At 42.0% G+C, this 13346-nt stretch overlaps 1 long non-coding RNA gene across 1 annotated transcript in view; it reads left to right on the top strand.

Moving 5' to 3' along the window:
• The first annotated feature begins 11684 nt into the window (after window positions 1–11684).
• LOC121694425 overlaps window positions 11685–13346 on the top strand; it is a 16407-nt gene continuing 14745 nt past the window's right edge. Inside the window, exon 1 of the long non-coding RNA XR_006025752.1 lies at window positions 11685–11812. This is a non-coding gene — a long non-coding RNA (uncharacterized LOC121694425). The remainder of the gene's footprint in view (window positions 11813–13346) is intronic.

The raw sequence follows: 13346 nt of genomic DNA, 5'->3' as shown, positions 1-13346 counted from the left end.
ATTTACAGATATATAGGCTATATATAACATTTATTTTATATTTGGCCTGTTATGAAATCATGTATTGAACAATTTAAGCACAGCTCAGCTTTAAGAAACTCAAATAGCCTAGATGCATGCTTAGCATTTTGTGATCATTAAGGCTACTTTCACAAACTCTTAGTCAGCTGTCCTCTGATTTACCAATATCTAGGCGATATTTGTAACATTTATTTTGTATTTGGCCCGTTATGAAATCATGTGGAACAGTGTAAAAGCCAAAATTTGGAGACATCCATGTATGTCGAACTTTACTGCAAATTCAAAACTGGATTACTCTGGAACGTCTAACTGTACAGGGGACTGCTTTACACCTTTGTGTTCGGTAAGGTCTCCTGTTTATTCTGATATATGGTTTGTCATGTGTTAAAAGAAGGGTTCGTAAAGTATTCCACCGAGATGAATGGGTAGGGAGATCATGGGACGCAAAACCTTCAGTAGAATGTATGATTAAATTGAATTATATTATTTACTTTTCTCGCAATGTTTTGCCTAGCGAACCGAACCGAAGCTCATGGCAGGCTAACAAGACATCCACATCCACAAGTTAACTAACGTCATGTAAACCACACAGTAACAATAAGGCATGTTTCTGATAGGCCTATTTGACAGAGTACGCATATTAGCAAAGAGGTTTTATTTTAAATTGTATAATTTTCAAAAAAGTATAATTATTGCAAGTTGCACTACTTTTTGTATTGGTTTTATACAAGATGTTTGTGAAATTTGCACAGTAAAAGTTCTGTATTTTGACTGCAATTGTCTTTGCATTCTGATTAGATTCTTCATTAGAATCATGAGTGGCTCTTTGTAAACAGCATCATTTTCTGGGGCCATGCAAAACTGCATTACCACTAGTGTGGAGTTATTCTACATCATGACAGTAAAATAGACCATCCTTAGTCAGTGTACTGCAGCAATTCCTCTCTCAACCTGTAGAAAATGCTGTGAACATCTGATTATGCTTGGGGAAAAAAAAATTCCGTCATATACCGTGAAACCGTAAGAATTTTGAAAAATACCGTGATATACATTTTTGTCCATACCGCCCAGCACTACAGTACATCCATGAAATGAGTTGAGGTTGAGAGGATGGTTGTGATGATAAAGTGACTCAGACAAAAGGAGTAGACAGTCGCAGAGTTGGTCAAGGATAAGGCTATGAGATGACAATAGGACAAACATGTGGAGAGGTGGAGGATGACCTGTGATAGACTTTCAGCAGCCCTTTATGGAATGAAGAACAAAAACATTCAGTTGTCAGTTTTTTTCTGGACACCCAAGATATTAAAATGGTTTTATTTTGCTATGTATACATGTGTTTTAATCTATGTGTATAGTTTGTTTCAATCTGTTCCTAGAGGGTTTCCAGTTGAAACGTTCAAAACCAATGCAGACATTTGATTTTTTTTGTTGTTGTTGTTCTCAAGTTACCATTATAGCCCCTTGCATTGGCCGTGAGGCCCCTTTGAAAATCAGAGGTTAACAGGCCACGGTGGCCTTGGTGCCCCCTTCTTTCAATATTCTGCTTTGCGTCCTACTAATAGCGATTTTTATTTAGCCTGTGGCCTGTCAAAATAATCTTAGCATTCACAGCGCAAATTAATTTAGTCTTTTATGCAGTGGAGAAAGTGACAGCGCAAGAAAGAAAGTGCGTCCAAATTCACCCTTTTTCAGTTGAACTACTCGCGAAGTAGCCTATTCATCACACAGACATCACAAGTATCACATGAAAGAGCTTTTTCTCACCTTTTAAACGATGTTAGCCGATAATTGCTGTGTTGAACGGTTTGCGAGAAAAGTAAATAATATAATTCAATTTAATCATACATTCTACTGAAGGTTTTGCGTCCCATGATCTCCCTACCCATTCATCTCGGTGGAATTGTTTTCTGTGCCACCAGAAATGCCTTAGGAATGCACCTGTTTGTCTATGCAGTTGAAAAGGATACTTTTGTTGTTTGTCACTCTTTTGTCGCCTTATGGGGGATAGAAATAAAAAGGTGCCAGTTACTGCTTTGGAAAAGAAAGTGGCATATTGTTAGTCCATCCCTTTAACTAGACTTCATAAAAATGTATAGCTGTGGAGTTGATCATGAAAGCTGCTGAAAGCCAGTTTATCACGATTAGAGCTATTTGTTTCCCCTGGCCGTCCGTCGGGGCTGGAAACAGCAGTGCCTCCTTGGGGGGATTGCTGACAGAGTAATCTAATGCGACCTCTAATCAGTGTTATCTGACGGGCTTCAATTAGCCAGAGGAAGGCCACATGCGTCAAAGACCTGTCTGGGCCTGTGGGGAGTCTATGCTACAGATCTCCATCAGCTAGTGAGGCAGCGTTTGCTACTGTCTGTGTCTCTGAGCTATGTTGAGTCCAGGCTGACTTGCCACCAGTCCCACTGTTGGACCCATTGTGAGACAGACCCAGGTCATGGACCACAGGAGCATGCACAAAGTCCCACACACTGTCCCTGCACTTGGCATGTTACTGGCTTACTTAAGTGGGAGATGCAGTGCTGCATTTTATTTTATTATTATTTTTTTCTAACAAATACGCTTACAACTAATTTACCTCATAATTTCCAACTAGGAGGTAAACAGGTTGGCTTTTCACCAGGGAAAAGAAGGAACGGCTAATCTGGATTTGCTTTAGTTCTCTGAGGATTTCAGTCAATTTGAAAGCCTAATGTTTTTTCTGTGTGGTTACATGGGGTGTATGTACTGTATGCACATGTTCACGGACGCCAATCTGACACATCTTAGGACAGATACTGGTTCCAGCCATTCCTTTGGAAAGATGACTTTTATTGGGTGACAGGTAGAGGGGAAAATTATAACAGAAAATGTGAATTATACTGGAAACTGCTTTGCTTTATCTTTTATGCTGGATTAATATTGAGAGACTCTTTGATATCTGTTGTCTCCCATAGCAACGAGGTCATAGTTGTCATTCTGCATGACCCATTGTCAGTCCAAATGAGAGATGACCAGACCAATTAAAAAGGCTAGGTCAATGATTCTGTGTGTGTGGCTGCAAGTGTATGGTCTAGTGCTTTATCAGAGTAACAGAAATGTAAAAGACAAAAGAGGAAAGTTGTTGTAATTGTAATTGCAAGTCATTGAATTGAAAAGCACAATGCTACATTAAAAGCTGGTCATCATTTTCTCTTTCTGTCATATAGTCTACCATACCAGTTCATTTCATTTCCTGCACTATATTATTTTTCATTATTCTCAACAGAACCTCTACCCTAGTGTTGTTGTATTATGAGTTTGAACAGCTGTTCGAGCTGTCTATGAACTCTTGCACACAACTTCTAATGGGCATAGTTAGTGCCTTATGACGATGCTCCCCTATCCTTCTCTCTGTCTCTTTCTCTCTCAGGAATTCCCACTGCCACTGATTGGCTGAAAGATAATGAGATCATCTTGTTTCCAGGGTTACTGTCTCCATTTGTCCTTATACCATCCATGCCAAATAGTTGAAGGGCACCGTGACTGCACTGAAAAGTGAAGACAAGGTGAAACATACGTGCACATTCATGTTTAGTCTTCGCACATACAAAGCAGCGTGCACAACATACACACTTTGTACAAACGAATAACCCAACAATATCATCAAGAAATGAAATTCCTGAAATTATGTTATCCATCTACATCCATCTTCATTCACATTGACACTGACATGCATTACGCTGTGATTTATTTGAAGGGGTCGTTCAGATGGAGATATAATCCATATCCACCCATAATGTATTTTCATGTCACAGACTATCACAAACCTCTTAATCAACCATGAATAGACCTAATAATTACCTTAGGACATCCTTACAGCATAAGAGCGGCCATTTCATTATGCGAGAGGTCAGACCTGAAAGGGGTTGAATTATACACCGCGATGAATGGCAAGGCACCCAGAGAATTACAGCTGGGAGGCCTCCCCACCGTCTCCCCCTCTCACACACCCAAACACACTCCAAGGATGAGGCTCCAGACACTGAAGAGTTCCTCATTAATTTGAGTGGAGTCAGGAGAGGACAAGGACGGAAGTGACAGATAGCCCCACTCCCCTTTCTCTCTCTCTCTCTCTCAATTCAATTCAATTCAATTCAAGGTAGTTTTATTGGCATGACAAATATTTCTTTGCATTGCCAAAGCAGGACATCAAACAATACAATACAGAACATACGATAGATAAGACATTTATACATATAAACGTGTGTGTGTGTGTGTCTGTGCTGGTAGGTATTTCATGTGTATAGTGTGTATAGTGTCTAATCACTGTCCCTCGCTCTATGGCATTCAGTGACATATTTAGCAGCAAGAGCTGCTGTCTGTCCTTGCTGTCCAAGTAAGACAGGCAGTACTTCCTGTTCTCCCAGGTTTCGGAACTCCGGGATTAGGTTGGTAAATTTATCGAAGTAGGTATCTCTAATAAATTCAAATTTCTTACATTGAAGAAGAAAGTGCACCTCCATCTCAACCTCACCTGTCGTACAGTGACCACAGACTCTTTGCTCTCTTGGCAACCATGACTTTCTTAGTCTGCCTTTTTCTATGGCTAGGCTGTGGTCACTGAGTCTGTATTTGGTCAAGATCTGTCTCTGCTTTATATCTCTGACAGTAGAGAGATATTCTTCTAATTCATATTTAGATTTTATGGCCCGATAACATTCTAGTTTGTTTTGTTTTTTTGTTTCATTATGCCAATGTTCCAAATATTTTTCTTTAGATTTCTGGATAATCTGGTTGAGATTTAGTCTAAAAGCAGAGCTTGGCTGAGAGAGTGTATTAGTATTTGTTAGAGGGGGATTACTTAGTCTCAGCACAAGCTGACTCGGAGGACTCTTGTCGGGGTTCAGATCCTGAGTTTTTGCTGCGATGAAATGCAGTGTGTCTCTGGGACTTGTTTGGAGATGCATCCAGAATTTAAGTGCTCTCTTTTGTATGTTGATGGCCAATGGGAATCTGCCTAATTCAGCCCTACATGCATTGGTTGGTGTTTTCTTTTGGATTTTTAAAATTAATCGACAGAATTCTGCATGTAGGGATTCTACAGGATGCTTGTCCCATCTAGTGTAGCTGTGCACACTGAGTGGACCCCATACCTCACTTCCATATAGCGCAATAGGCTGGATAACACAGTCGAATATTTTGCACCAAACTTTAATTGGTATGTTTATGTTCCAGAAGTTTCTTTTTATTGCATATAGCGCTCTGTGAGCTTTTTCTTTTAGAGCATTCACTGCCATGCTAAAGCTCCCCGATGCAGTTATGATCAAGCCGAGGTAAGTGTACTGCATCGTGTGATCTAGGGCGGTGCTGCCTAGATTGAAAGGGTATCTGTGTTCCTGACATCTGGGCTTCTTTTGGAATATCATAATGTTTGTCTTTTTTAGATTTACTGTCAGGGCCCAGTGCTGACAGTATTTCTCTAGCAGGTCCAGGTGCTGCTGTAGTCCCTGTGCAGTGGGAGATATCAGCACCAGGTCGTCTGCATAGAGGAGGAATTTAATTTATTTTTCTTTTAGGGTAAGGCCAGGAGCTGTAGACTGTTCCAACTGCACCGCTAACTCATTGATGTAAATATTGAACAGTGTTGGACTGAGGCTACAGCCCTGCCTCACCCCTCTTTTTTGAGTGAAGTATTCTGTAATTTTGTCGCCAATTTTCACAGCATTTCTGTTTTCAGAGTACATTTCCTTAACTAATTGGTTAACTTTACCCCCTATACCGCTTTGTAAAAGTTTATAAAATAGTCCTTCATGCCAGATTGAATCAAATGCTTTTTTGAAATCAACAAAACAAGCAAATATTTTTCCTTTTTGTGTTTGGTTTACATGTTTAGTTATTAGGGTGTGTAGGGTGTAAATGTGGTCCGTAGTGCGGTAATTTGGAAGAAATCCAATTTGACTTTTGCTGAGGACATCGTGCTCCTTAAGGAAGGCTACTATTCTTTCGTTGATAATGCTGCTAAACACCTTCCCCAGACTACTGTTCACACAGATGCCTCTAAAATTATTGGGGTCCAATTTATCTCCACTTTTGTAGATGGGTGTAATGTACCCTTGGCTCCAGATGTCAGGAAAACAGCCAGAAGTTAAAGTGAGATTGAACAATTTGAGTATAGCCCTTTGCAGTTCAGGGGTGCTGTGTTTAAGCATTTCTCCTCTGATGTGATCAGGGCCGCAGGATTTTTTTGTTTTGAGTTTTTTAATTTTGGATCCAAGTTCGAATTGTGTAATTGGGAAGTCAAGGGGGTTTTGGTTGTCTTTAATTGTCTTTTCAAGGGATTGTAATTTTTCATGGTTTTTTCATAATTCGAATGTAGATCTTGAGGTTGGATGTCTGTATACAAATTTTCAAAGTGCTTTTTCCAGATTTCACCATTTTGAATCGGTAAGTTCTGTGGTTTTGTTTTGCTCAGACCATTCCACATCTCCCAAAATTGATTATTTTGTATAGATGCTTCGATTTTGCTGAGAGTTGTGTTGATGTCATTCTGTTTTTTCTTTCTCAGCAACATTTTATAGTGTTTAAGAGTTTCGTGGTAGTTCTTTCTAAGATTTGTATTTTCAGGCTGGTGGTGCTTTTGATTGGAAATATGCCTCAATCTAGTCCTGAGTTGTTTACATTCCTTGTCAAACCATTTTTCTTCAGTTTTGTTCTTTGCTCGATTTTTGTTAGACTTCTTCATGCCAGCTACATTTGCTGCTTTCAGAAATATTTTGTTTAGTTCTTTTGTGGCTTCATTAACACCAGTTTTGCTAATCTCAAAACATTTTGAGTTGTAGGATCTAATGCATTGTTTTAGTTCTGAAGAATTTAGAGCTTTTAAAAAGTTATCTGGGCTGTCCTGAGTCCATCTATATGTCCCATTGAGACGGAATAGCTTGCTGGACTCTGTTTTGGGCTGCTGTATGATTTTGAGAAAGATGTTAGTCTGGTTATGATCCGAAAGTGGAGTTTGCCGCCTGACAGTGAATGCTCTGAAGGAGTTGGGGTCCATGTCAGTGATTGCATAGTCAACTACACTAGCTCCAAGAGCTGAACAATACGTGAACCTCCCTAAAGAGTCCCCTCTGATCCTGCCATTAAGCATATACAGCCCTAAGGCTCGACAGAGATGCACCAACTCTTTACCAATTTTATTGACAGTACGGTCAAGGCTGTTTCTCTGGGGTAAGTTTGGTGTAAAATAAAGGTTGTTTTGACCAAACACATGGTTGTTACCATGAGGGTCTATGTGATCTATTTCACACCCAGTCCTGGCATTTAGGTCCCCACATATCAGCACATTTCCCTGGGCCTGGAAATGGCTGATGTCTGTGTAGAGATTGCTTATGTAGTCCTCCTCATAATAGGGAGATTCTATTGGTGGGATGTATATGGCACAAAGGTATATATCATTAATTGATATACCAGAGCTCTTTTTTAATTTTAGCCAACAGTGTGATTTCCCTGTTTGGATGATAGAAAGGTGATTAGTAAGGTTTTCCTTGTACCACACCAATATTCCCCCAGAGTTTCTGCCATGACATATGCCATTGAGTTTGAGCGAGGAGATTACAATTTCATTGTATCCCTTAGGACAGTGTGTAGGTGTATCTGTGCGGCACCATGTTTCAGTGAGGATAAGAATATCCACATTTTCAATGTTTTTCAAAAACTCGGGTTGAGTACTCTTAATACCAAACGTTGAGGAGTAGAGTCCTTGTATGTTCCAACAACTAACATAAAATGAATTCATACTTTCACAAAATGGACAAATTCAATGGAACAGATTAAAGAAGTTATTTGAATAGAGTAGGCTAATCAAATCAAAGTCTGTGGATAATGATACAAGTTTGAGAAATTCAAGTTCAAACAATGTTTGAACATTCATACACAGCTGCAATGGGGGTAGGGGGTGGAACAGGGGTGAATAATGGCATTGGGGGGTGATGGTGTGACAAGGGAGGGGAGGGGGGATCCATTAGCAGTGTGTGCGTTGGGTTGGGGGGGTGGGGGGTAAGGGTAGTATGTGACCTGTTCGGGGGGGGGGGGGGGGGTATTCCTTGTGATGTCATGAAGGAAGGGGCTGTGGATGGTGGGAGGGGAAGGGGAGGGGTGTCTATTGGCGGAGGGGGGGGGGGTTTGAGGTGTGCATTATTATTTGTTACCCAGAAGTTTGCTGCACAACAGGTGAAGTATAATCCCCCAGCTCTGTGGGTTTGTTAGTGGTTAGGCCTACTGGTTGGGCTGCTGCGGCTGCATAGGTCTGAGGCCTTTCCTTCGGGGGGGGCTTTCTTGCAGGGGGGGTGCTGGCCTTCAACTTGGTGGGACGTGGGTGTGTTGTTGTCCTCGTACTGGTGGGAGAGTGGAGGGCTGCTGGTCTGTCCTCTGGAACACGTTGAACCACAGGGATGGGTGGGAGTTGTTGTTGATGTCATGGCGGAGCATGGATGGTGGTGTTGGGGTTGCGAGCCAGTGCACAGTCTTTGAGGGATTTTGCAAACTTTCCTATCCTGTCCTTGTGTAGGTGGATCCCGTCATACATATCCCTCAGGCTGATGGTGGGATGGTGTGCCATATGCACATTAGGCATTATGCACATTAGGCAGGGTCGTGCATCCTCTGTAGACATCCGCATTTATCATCCTATCCTACAGTACATCCTATGTAGACATCTCTCTCTCTCTCTCTCTCTCTCTCTCAGCTCTCTCTCTCTCTCAGCTCTCTCTCGCTCTCACTTTCTCTCAGCTGATGAGAGATTGTGAAGAGTTTGACATTTCTGTCTCTTTGTCTACCACACTGTCTATGACATTATGTCCGTCAAGCACAGGAAAAGCTAAACAGAAAGTGTATGCATGGGCATGATCACAACACAGCACTTCAGCACTCTTTACAAACTCTTTTAGAGTATTTCTTCCTCTCTCAAACATCATGCCCATTTGACTTTTCTATATTTCTCTCTCTCTTTCTCTCCCTCCTTCTCCCTCATTCATTTTGCCTCTACTCTCTGTCTGAAGTGGCGGTGTTTGGATGAAGGCCCTACAAACTGCCTGTGTCCCAGTGGACAGTCTTAGGTGACCTTGCGGATCTAATTAATCTCACAGTGGTCTTATTGTTTTTGTTTACTTGCTTTGCAGCTTGTTGTTGTGTTTTTAAATGAATCATAGTGGGACTGCAATTACCCTTCATATTTTGCATCTGCTATGCTGGACTGTGTGCTCATGAAACACACACACACACACAAAGAGAAAAAGAGATATATCCAAATATCTGTACAGAAAATAAATACACAGACATACTCACATATACATTTGATTCTACTATTTGACCTTTGACTCATTAATATTCAAGTGCATTAACATTGGGTGCTGACTATTCCTTCAAATTTGTTCAGTTTATTTGGCCATCTATAGTGGTCATTTATACAGCTAACTCAATGAGACTTGTGTTAGAGTGATTCAGTTCAATAGATTTGATTTGGGTGAGCTCAATCTGAGACTGCATACTGTATGAAGGGGAACCTGGGGTAATCAGTCTGAACTCTTTGCCGTGAGGATCCATGGCTCTTTGATAGGGAGCACAACGCACGTGTTTGCGTAAATGAAGCCTCTGTGAAGAACAATGGCGAGAGAGAGTGCTTTGAAATATCGGTTCTAACGCAGAGACATCAGAGCACATCAGGTAGATGGAGCACAGGCCGCGCTGCTTTGTTATGCCAAACATGTGGACAATACAATACGAAATTACCACCAGTCACAGGGGAGACGGAGCAGGGAGGAGAAGGAGGGATGGCGGAAAGAGAGAGGAGATGGAGTGATGAAGGGAGAGAGGGAAGGATGGAGGGATGACTGTGAAAGCAATTACCCTCTGGACAGGTGCCCTTGATCGATGACGGGTTTTGTGACATTTTGGAAGTATACCGAAATGAGCAAGAGAGGTACAATCCCCCCTGAGTTGTCTGCGATTGGGCAAAGACAACGCTGATGAAAATATATATAAATAAATAAATAAACGGCTTAGAGGGACAAGAAGCAGATGGCTCGCTTGGTGCCCCTGGGTTAACGAGGGGAGACTCCAAAGAGGGGGAAAGAAAGAGAGAGAGCAATGGCAGAAAAGCTGCAGGGTCTGAATTTGAATTTATTGGGATCAGATGCTGTCTTTGTCTGCTTTTCCAGTGTAAAATTTCATCGGCCTAGTCAGAGGTTCCACTGTTATAAGTGACAGACCTTGTCATTACTCCATCTTAATAAGCTTGCCACTGTGTAAAACAATCCAGCCAAGAATACACGTTGTAATGGATTCACCTGGCCAGAAATAGCTAACGCCCATGTGCCAAATCTGATTTAGCCATGCTAGTGTCAACCATGTGACCGTATCCCGGGCTGCACTCTTTCTGAATTTTCCTCTCTCTCTCTTTCTTAGTGTATGGCAGTGGATCTCAAACTTTTTCTGTCATTCCCCACTTTGGAGGTGGGGAGTTTTCAAGCCCCACCTTTCCCCATCAACCCGGCCATTAAGCCGATAACCCTCACCTCGCCTGTGACACAGTCAATTTCAACAACCCACGTTGCGTTTCCCGTCTCGATCCGCTGGATCAGATGCTATTTTAATTCATAAGTCGGTCTCTTTATGACTCCTATGTTTGTGTGTGGCTATTTTGTTTTGAATCTATGATCTTCCTTGTCAAAAAAGAAAGGCATTATTAAAAATAAGCACAAAAAAACAAATGTTCTCCTGTTCATTACGCCCCACCTGACATGTCCCTATTCCCCACTAGTGGGGCCCGCCCCACCCTTTGAGAACCACTGGGGTATGGGATCATGCTAGATGAAAATCTTCCCACAGCATCACTGAATTTCCACAACAAAACATGCCGCTCTAGCCTCATTCGCCCAAGCAATATGTTTATGGAGAAAAGATTTCATAGCCATGACCATGTTTAAATGGGTTTGTTGTATTGGGCGGACTATACAATCATTAAAATGAAAAATTATGCCAATATTTATTTCGACATGAAACTACATTTGACCGTTACGAAACGCATGTGTTTATCACAGCATGTGACCATTCTACTTCTGTGTGGGAAACAAAATGAAGATGATCATATTTATGTTCCAATAACAATTCAGACATTGTTCCTCTTCATATGTTTTGGATTGTCAGATAAATGAACCCTGGTGTGTGCTGATGCCTGCACTGGAAGAATGAATCAAAGAATGGTACGTAGTATGTATTATTAAAGGGCTTTTCTACAGCTGTGTGACAGACAATAAAAGCAAGCAACGTAGTGTGGCGAAGAAGGAGTTTAGAAACAGAATGGTCCCACATTTGAAAATGGCTGGCAATGTAATTTAGTGGCATCCATACTGATGTTCTTTTCTTTGATTATATGGACAATCACCCCCCATGGACCACTATCACAAATATCTGCTTGGCTGCAGAGGTCCAACACCTGTGATTGATAGTTGAGCTTAGCCCATCACAGGGAGCCACTGGGTTTATACTCAGATTGTGGAATGGGTGACCTGAGGGATTTTGTTTTTCATCGACACCCTGGCAGGGTTTATTTGCAGTTTCTCCCATCTCGATACCCAAGGGGTTTTGATCCCCCACACTGTTTTGTGTATTTGTTATGTAGCATATGTTGTTAGGAAGTGGTGAGGAGTGGCAACGTTACGAGACGATGGCTTTGCTGCCTGACATTAAATCAGCTTCCTCAAAACCACCATCCCAATGCTTCGACTACAGCGCAAACACATGCTGGGGACACAAAAGGCCCCTGGTGAGTGTTTCAATCACCCGTGCTCACACACACACACACACACACACACACACACACACACACACACACACACACACTCTTACACACATTTTCCAGACTAGTCCTGAAATGAGTTTACATAAGAACCTCCTGGCGTGTCCTGTACCACTGGAAAATGTTTACTTGCATGCAGACACTTGTCTTTCACACACAAACACACACACACACACACACACACAGATGGTGTTAATTTCCAAGGACACACAGCCCATCTCTGTGTATTAGCAGCAGATTATTAATCCTGATGGACACATCCATTGGCAATCATCTGTTACAGTGAAGATATAAGCCTTTTTCACCTGAGGCAGATGCCTGATCAGATTTAATGACTGTGTGTGTATGTGATTCCTCGATTCCTCAAGGGGGGTATCTCACGTAAACAACCCCAGCATCGCATCTTATGGCACACACCCGGGCTGCTGTTGAACCTCTAACACTAAATCTCCACTTTGCGCCTCATCCTCTTTTATAAAATGCACTCCGGTTTTCTATTTTGTCTTTTCCGAATCCGTGAATGTAATCACTGCAGTCTGTCTGCATGACATCCAGACAGCACAGCCTGACATCGAACAACAGCATGCACTCACTCGGAAGATAAGTGAGCAGACGTGGTGGAGCAGCAGTACCGTCTCTGCTTCGCCCGGATGGCCCGGGTTTGATCCCCGAACCCGTCACTGCATGTCCCTGTTGCTTTGAACGAAAGCATCTGCTAAATATCAGTCAACTTTAACTTTTTTACAACTGTGGAAAGTGCTTGTTGTGAGCCAGCCCAGCTGGAATCCTTAACTAGTCAATAATGGAGGCAGGTTGTGTGGAGGGCCCCCGGGCTGGTTGGCCTGTGTGTTTGTGTTTTGATTTGTGCGTCAGGCATCCCGGTGAAAGATATTGTCCGTTAATGAGCCCAGCGTATTATTCTAATGCATCCGGTTCTCAGACGCAGCAGACATTTAAAGGGGCTAAAAAGGAAAGCCTCTGAGGGGAAGGGAGTCTCAATCAAGCTCAAATTGAAGAGATGGAATAGATTAGCCGGGGCCGTCATTTAATAGCTCAGCTCAGCGGTGTAATGAGAGAAAACGAAAATGATCCTGAGGAAACTGTGGATTTCATGAACTGACTGGGAAGATATATCAGAACACTGAGAGAGAAAGTGTGTGTGTGTGTGTGTGTGTGTGTGTGTGTGTGTGCCGTACTTACACGTGCATCCCTTATCACCAGACATGTGTCTGGATCTTGTTCTGCTCTGATAGAGATCCATCAAGTCTGCTCATAATATTGCTCTTTCCAGCGTGGTGTATTTCAACACTTCCCTGAACCCTTACGCCACAGGCTTAACTAAACTTATCATATCTAAACATATCCTGACAGACTCTATATCCTCTCTTCAATCGCCATGATAGTCATCCAACAGTAAAGTATCTAAGGTGTGACCTATATCTTATCATTTGCAGAAGTGTGCCATAAAAGGTCTTTGCTTTTACAAATGTGTGTGTACGTG

Source organism: Alosa sapidissima, chromosome 20 (assembly GCF_018492685.1).
Source record: "Alosa sapidissima isolate fAloSap1 chromosome 20, fAloSap1.pri, whole genome shotgun sequence".
Lineage (NCBI taxonomy): Eukaryota > Metazoa > Chordata > Actinopteri > Clupeiformes > Clupeidae > Alosa > Alosa sapidissima.
Note: the sequence above shows the minus strand (reverse complement) of the source record. Positions and strands in the feature narration are given on the sequence as shown.